Source organism: Schistocerca gregaria, chromosome 10, assembly GCF_023897955.1.
Source record: "Schistocerca gregaria isolate iqSchGreg1 chromosome 10, iqSchGreg1.2, whole genome shotgun sequence".
Classification (NCBI taxonomy): domain Eukaryota; kingdom Metazoa; phylum Arthropoda; class Insecta; order Orthoptera; family Acrididae; genus Schistocerca; species Schistocerca gregaria.
This window is the reverse complement of record NC_064929.1, coordinates 32,811,543-32,819,272: the sequence shown is the minus strand read 5'-3', so window position 1 is coordinate 32,819,272 and position 7,730 is coordinate 32,811,543. Positions and strand designations below refer to the sequence as shown.

The 7,730-nt window shown below is 51.5% G+C and overlaps 2 non-coding genes across 2 annotated transcripts; both read right to left on the bottom strand.

Moving 5' to 3' along the window:
• Positions 1-5,164: 5,164 nt before the first annotated feature.
• On the bottom strand, positions 5,165-5,237 carry Trnaa-cgc (transfer RNA alanine (anticodon CGC)). Its single transcript has one exon. It is a non-coding gene; the product is annotated as a tRNA-Ala (tRNA).
• A 1,503-nt stretch (positions 5,238-6,740) lies between these two features.
• Trnaa-cgc (transfer RNA alanine (anticodon CGC)) lies at positions 6,741-6,813 on the bottom strand. The gene has a single exon. It is a non-coding gene; the product is annotated as a tRNA-Ala (tRNA).
• Between the last annotated feature and the right edge of the window lie 917 nt (positions 6,814-7,730).

Below are 7,730 nucleotides of genomic sequence, written 5' to 3'. Positions count from 1 at the left end.
TCCAGAAGTCCACCGGATCGACGATGTCGTCCCGGAAGAGGTAGTTGACAGCCATGCCACTGATCCATGTGACGGCGTGCCACTTAGCCGGTGGAAAGTAGGTCGTGTCAGGATATATCATTATAGTAGGAGAAACATGATGTGGTGGTACTCGGAGGTAGAAAGCCACAATCTTCTGTACGAGGGTCCAGACAGCTGCTGCTGGCCCACACTCAAAACGATGTAAATCTGTATCTTCGACATTGCTTTTGAGGCACAGGGGTGAGTCCACCAGTGCAATACGATGCAGTTTCTGTCTTGTAGTATACTTGCCGTTGACGAGAAGGTACCACATAGAGGTGGTGTCAGTGGTGTGATATGGTTGGTGGATCGTTTTCCAAACTGTAGGCCATGAAACCTGAGGTTGACGTGTTTCGGCGGGGCTGCGTGGTGGAGACTTTCGGAGAAGGCGGTAGATGTCGTGGGTGGTCGTCTTCCTGGTCCTGGGTAGCTCGGAGCATATGTAGCTGTACTCCAAAAAGAAACGGCCGATACGTGACATCGGAGGTGGGATGTTCGCCAAAGACGTCGGTGGGCGTCTCGAAACAGGTGCGAGCTCGGTCGTCAACATTCCAGTAAAACTAGCATTTTGGCTTTTCCATAACCGGAGCATAGTATTGGTGTAAAATGCCGTAGTCCTGGCTCTCACATTAACCAGGTCGAGGCCACCATCCCGCTTCGGTAAGGTGAGAGCTTCATACTGGACTTTGAATATGTGTCCAGAACAAATGAAATAGCCGAAAGCCGCCTGTAATCTGGCCGCCATTGTCGCAGTGATGGGCAGATTCTGCGCTATATGGGGTATCCGGATTGCCAGATGGTTATTGACGAAGGTGACTCTCTGGCACATATTCAGCGGGCGTAAAATGTGATTTTGTATGTTGGCCCGGATGCGTTGCAGCAGCGCCCGATAATTGATCGCCGAGGTGCGGCGAATGTCTCGCGTGTACACCAACCCGAGACAGCGAAGAGTGTCCACCAGTTGAAATGGGACGGCGCTGTCTGCGGGAAGGCCACGACCGATCTTCATGGCGCATGATTTTGCCACGTTCATAGCGCTCCCTGCCCCTTCACTGTAACGGGTAATCCACTGCATTGCAGCTTGTACGTCGGCCGCTGAACGTACGACGAGGGCCAAGTCGTCCGCGTAAGCTCGGCAGCGGAACATATGATCCCGGAGTGGAATACCTGTCAAACGTCGGCCTAATCCGCAAATGAGTGGTTCCATCGCAATGGCATCAAGCACCGTCGACAAGGGGCAACCCTGCCGTACTGAGCGTTCAATCCGTATAGGTTCTGTAAGTCTGCCGTTGACGAGAAGTCTGGACGTTGCTCCACGAAGGAGCCGCATAACCACTTGCGTGAACGTCGGGGGAATTGCCATTCGGTTCATCACTGCGTTCAGGAATGCATGATTGACGCGGTCAAACGCTTGTTTGAAGTCGATGGAGATTAAAGCGCCTGGCAGCCTCGAGTGTGTTGCCACAGCGATCACATCTCGATATTCACTGAGGGCTGTCTGTATATTACGATCTCCGCCTAAAGATGTTTGTTCGTGGGAAACAATGTCTCGTAAGACATGTTTGAGTCGCACTGCTAGAAGGCGTGTGAAAATCTTGAAGTCGGAATTGAGTAACGTGATCGGCCGATAACTGTCGAGTCGTGTTCCTCCTGCGGGTTTCGGGAGTGGTACAAGTAAGCCTTCCATGAACATTGGTGGCGGGTTCGCCGCGCCGGACAAAAGTTCCCAGTACATGTCCCTCCATCGTGACATCATCAAATCTTGGAAGGTTCTGTAAAATTCGAGAGGTAAACCATCCGGGCCGGGAGATCGATTCAGAGACCCTTTAGCCACAGCGCCTTGGACGTCGTCGTTGGTCGCTTCAGAAGTCAGGAGGGTAGCCGCTGCTGCGTTTAGCGTACCAAGTGTCTCCTGGGTAACCTCAGCAATGGCTTCCGCACCGGCAGGTACCTCTTGATATAAAAGTCTATAGTGCGTTGTGAATGCATCCGCAATGGTAGCTTGCGAAGTCAGCCGGCGTCCATCAGGTAAGTGTAAAGTTGTCATTAAAGCCTGTCGGCGTCGACGAACATTTTGAATAATATGATGCATAGAAGGTTCTTCACCGTTAATCCTATCTTGGCTGCGTGCTCGTACAATAGCTCCCTCTAGACGACATCTGGTCAAGGTTAAAATCTTCGCCTTAATGCGTTGAGCTTCTTTTAGACGATCCGGGGATGGAGGTTGATCCATGAGTTCACGTAGAGCGCTATAGTAGAAATCAGTTGTATGGTGATTCCACCTGGCTTTGGCTCTGCCATAGTGTGTCAATGTGCGTCGGATGGCCGGTTTGGCGCACAGCAACCACCACTGCAGTGTGGTCTCGTAACGCGTAATTCGTTGAACACAGGTGTGCCACGTGTCGGTGACCTGTTGTCGACATTCAGGGTCCCGCAGTAGTGCTACATTGAGTTTCCAAGGTCCTGCACTGCGCCATATAGATTGTCGACGTAGGTTCATGGTACAGATGTAGATGTCATGATCCGAGAAGGCAGACGGCCAACGTTCCGCGTCGAGGAGAACTGATTTTAGAGCGTTAGAGATGTATATTCTGTCAAGTCGGCTGGCGGAGTGGCTCGTAATGTGTGTATACCCCGGGCGGTCGCCGTGTACCACTCGCCAAGTGTCGAGGAGACGAAGGCGGCGGCCGAGGAAGCGAAGTTCCGGACATGTGGTGAAATGGGGGTATTGGTCTGTGCGCTCGAGAACGCAGTTGAAATCTCCACCTACGATGAGATGATCGTATCGGCCGAGGAATAAAGGTGTGATATCTTCTGCGTAGAACTGGGAGCGATCCCTCCGTTTATCAGTGCCCGATGGGGCGTACAGATTAATGATTTTGAGTCCGTCAACTGTGATGGCCACCCCTCGCGCTGTTGGGAGGTATGCGACATCGGAAACTGCAATCCCTTCTCGGAGGAGGATGGCTGCGCCTGTGTGTTCCATAGCTGCAGGGGCGGCGTACGTCTCATATCCATAACACCCAGCCCAAGTTGCTGTCCTCAGTTCTTGTAACAGGGCGATGTCGATGTCCGCTGCTCTTAGCGTGTCACGGGGCAGTTGAAGTTTAGCGTGGGAGCCGATATTATTAGTATTGATAGTAGCTATTCGGTACGCCTGATGGGAGATTCGTGCTGCCGATAGGGTCGTAGCTGGTGAAGATTGTTGTGGTGGATGCTGGAAGTCCATAGAAGTCGCAGTGGTCGCCGTAGAAACTTCCCCCATTTTAGTGTTGGTCTAACGGAGGAACAGATCTCATTTCCGCATCAGATGGAGGTGGGAAATCCGTGTCATCCGCCCATGAAAAATGTCCGACAGGTTTGGCATCGGCGAGAGGTGGCAGCGCCGGTCGAGTCGGCTCAGTTGCGTCGGTGACAACAGGCGTGCTATGTTCCATGGCTTCAGGGCGCGGGGCTTGCGCACGCTCTCTGTTGGACGGTTCACCGTCTTCTGGATGACGCGTCTCCGTGGCAGAGGAGAAAGTGTTATCGTGTCCTCCGTCAGAGTGATGTGCCATCTCTTCGTCCTGCGGAGGGGGCTCAATGGTTGATTCTGATGTCTTGCGGCGTTTTTTTCGTCGTTTGGGCGACTTCTGCTTTCGGCAATGAGTTTCGGTGTCTGAGGAAGAAAGAGATTCACGTCGTTCGGGTACAAAAGCCGCGGGTGCTATGATGCGGTCGTCATTCCCCAGAACACTCTCACTGGCATCCTTGTGATCTTCTAGCGTGGGTGTGTCCGGCTGTTGGACATGTTCACGGGCGGCATCGTCGGTGTCAAGGTGCTGGGACGCCTCCGAGCGTATCGGACCAGAGAGATGCTCATGAACGGCGTCATGTGTGGGCTGGACGTGCAGTGTCGCCGCATAGGTGACTGGAAGGGTGGTCGTGGTTCTGTCGGTGTTCGTATCGTCGGGCCTTAGTTGTGTGATGCGGCGTTGCAGACATTTATTACAGACGTGGCCTTCTTTGCCACAACCGGAACATGTTCGAGGTTGTCCGTCGTAAATGACCATCGCGCGGCAGCCGCCGATAGAAATGTACGATGGAACGTGCCGTTTGAGATCTATTCGGACTTGTCTCACACCATTAAGCACCGGATACGTCGTAAACTGTGCCCATGTCTCGGCTAAGTGGCTCTGGACTTTACCGAACGGGCTTAGCGCCGCGATGACTTCATCTTCTTTTACCTCGAAAGGCAGTTCGAATACACGGATCGTCCGAAGGCCAAATCCTGCATGGTCGACATCCACAGGCCCGACGTTTCCGTCGGAGTGCCGAAATTTTAGTCCATGTCGCGTCCTTTGAATAATCTCATTGCAGGCAGCGTCAGAAGACATCTTAACATAAACGACGCTGCTAATGATCGATAGGTGTATGCCGATGAGTTCGTCACGGGGGATCTTCACGTCTTCGCGTAGGAAGCGTTCGACGGCCAGTGCTTTGGGTCGTGCGTATTCATTTGAGAAGGTGAACTTCAGAGCGTTCTTCCTGTAAGAGTTGGCCATTAGAGCGTGGTCGACTGAGAATCGCTGTGACGACGATGTAAACAAAACACTCCGCGGGCGCAGAGGCGTGGACGGACGAGCGCGGTGCGCACTGCTGCCCTGCCGAACGCAGACAACCATCTGAGCTGCGCCCACCCCCCGTTGACTAATGGTGCTACATACAGCCATATCAACGTCACAGACCCTTGCACTCCATTATTCCGCAGACAAACACTACTCTCTATAAATCAGTGAGGGTGTCTTTCAGGTTTCGTGCATTCTGTATCGAATCGTAGTTGGCCACAATGAAAGTGGCACGCATAACGTCGAAAATAGAGTTCGGACACCGCTCTGAGTAAGACGAACGTGTTGTCCACACTCTAGACTTCAATGACGTTCAGCCGTTATACCTAAGGCGGATCTGCACTCGATGACATCTCGATAACAGCCGGCCCCACACTTACATCTTGCTCTCCTTACGTCAGTATACATGATATCAGTCTGTGACGCTGGCTTTGCGACATCTTGCGTGCCTTTAGGTTAAACGCGACCAACACTTAAAATGCAATGACCACGAAAAACGGAGGCGCCGGGGCTTGAACCCTGGACCGTTCACATGCGAAGCGAACGCTTTACCAACTGACCTACGCCCCCATGCACGACCAAGCTGCGCTATGCTCCATTATTTGCCACTCTGATGTGCAAGGACACGATGGTTGGTTGGTTTGTAGCGGTGAAGGGACCAGAGTACAAAGGCGCGGACACGTTCATATACACAAGAGTTCCAAGTAGTTTCGATGCTCTGGTATTACGAATGCAAATTCCGTCTGTTTTTAACGTCTTAAATTGAAAGGGCGGTCACAAATTGGTCCGTTTCACTCCTTGTCGACAATCACACAGCACCTGATGTAACAAGCACATCTCGAGCCCCATTGTGCTCTCCATTGTTCATGCCAACTCAGTGCCTCGCTCTTTGCTACTGTGTAAAATTCTTGTCGTCTAACTGCAAAACACTGGGCCACAACAAGTTTCCGCTTCTCCATTGCTCTGATCATACTACGAAACGCTACCCAAACTTGGCAATCACACATGCAGACGATTTTTCCGACTTTACACGACGCTCACGCTAGTGACAACCTTATTTATAGTTCGACGTCGCGCCAAAGCGAATGAGCACATTTCGCCTACGGCTTAGGCCGCTCTCCTAGTGTGGTTGCTCGGTGTCTGCAGGCAGCGAGGGGCTGCAAGCTTCCTGTGTTCGCACCTATGTCACCTGTGCTTGCTTGTCAGAGACAAAATATCGCAAAACATACAACTCACTCCATGAATTGATTGCTACGGCATCTGTTATCAGCAGTCGCAACCAGCTACACCAGTAGCAGCCGACTGCACGCAAAGAATGGGTACGTGTTGCGGGATTTACGTGAACTCGGCGCAAGGCAGATCTTTCCGACGTAGGCTTGAGAATCTTATGGGATCATTTGTACTGTTTCTAAATTAAGTGTAGGTGTGGTAGGAGGGTGCCTCCTGCGCACGTATAAAAGCACGCTTGCCAATTGTGGATGATAATCGTTCGCTTGTATCTGCCTAGACACCTCTGTTGTTTGGGAATTATTCCACTTGCATGGTAAGGTGCGCGTGTAGGTGTGTTAAAAATTCTGGAGGCGCTGGGTATCGTTCGCAGTACTTCTCGCACGCTAAGCGAGCGCTCTACCATCTGAACTGCGCCCAACCCCCGTTGTCTAATAGTGCTACATACAGCCATATCAACGTCACAGACCCTTGCACTCCATTATTCCGCAGACAAACACTACTCTCTATAAATCAGTGAGGGTGTCTTTCAGGTTTCGTGCATTCTGTATCGAATCGTAGTTGGCCACAATGAAAGTGGCACGCATAACGTCGAAAGTAGAGTTCGGACACCGCACTGAGTAAGACGAACGTGTTGTCCACTCTCTAGATTTCAATGAGGTTAAGCCGTTATACCTAAGACGGATCTGCACTCGATGACATCTCGATAACAGCCGGTCCCACACTTACATCTTGCTCTCCTTACGTCAGTATTCATCATATCAGTCTGTGACGCTGGCTTTGCGACATCTTGCGAGCCTTTAGGTTAAACGCGACCAATACTTACCATGCAATGACCACAAAAAATGGAGGCGCCGGGGCTTGAACCCTGGACCTTTCACATGCGAAGCGAATGCTCTACCGACTGACCTACGCCCCCATGCACGACCAAGCTGCGCTATTCTCCATTCTTTGCCACTCTGATGTGCAAGGACACGATGGTTGGTTGGTCTGTAGCGGTGAAGCGACCAGAGTACAAAGGCGCGGACACGTTCATATACACAAGAGCACCAAGTAGTTTCGATGCTCTGGTATTACAAATGCAAATTCCGTCTCTTTATAACGTCTTAAGTTGAAAGGGCCGCCACAAATAGGTCCGTTTCACTCCTTGTCGACAATCACACAGCACCTGAGGTAACAAGCATATCTCGAGCCCCATTGTGCACTCCATTGTTCATTCCAACTCAGTGCCTCGCTCTTTACTACTGTGTTCCACGCTTGTCGTCCAACTGCAAAACACTGGGCCACAACAGGTTTCCGCGTCTCCATTGCACTGCGCATACTACGAAAGGCTCCCCAAACTTGGCAATCACCCATGCAGCCAACTTTACACGACACTCACGCAACGCTCACGCTAGTGACAGCCTTATTTATAGTTCGACGTCGCGCCAAAGCGAATGAGCACATTTCGCCTACGGCTTAAGCCGCCCTCCTAGTGTGGTTGCTCGGTGTCTGCAGGCAGCGAGGGGCTGCAAGCTTCCTGTGTTCGCACCTATGTCACCTGTGCTTGCTTGTCAGAGACAGACTATCGCAAAACATACAACTCACTCCATGAATTGATTGCTACGGCATCTGTTATCAGCAGTCACAACTAGCAACACCAGTAGCAGCCGACTGCACGCAAAGAATGGGAATGTGCAGTGGGATTTAAATGAACTCGGGGCAAGGCAGATCTTTCCGACGTAGGCTTGAGAATCTTACGGGAACACTTGTACTGTTTCTAAATTAAGTGTAGGCGTGGGAGGAGGGTGCTTCCTGCGCACTAATAACAGCAATCTTGCCAGTTGTGGATGCTAA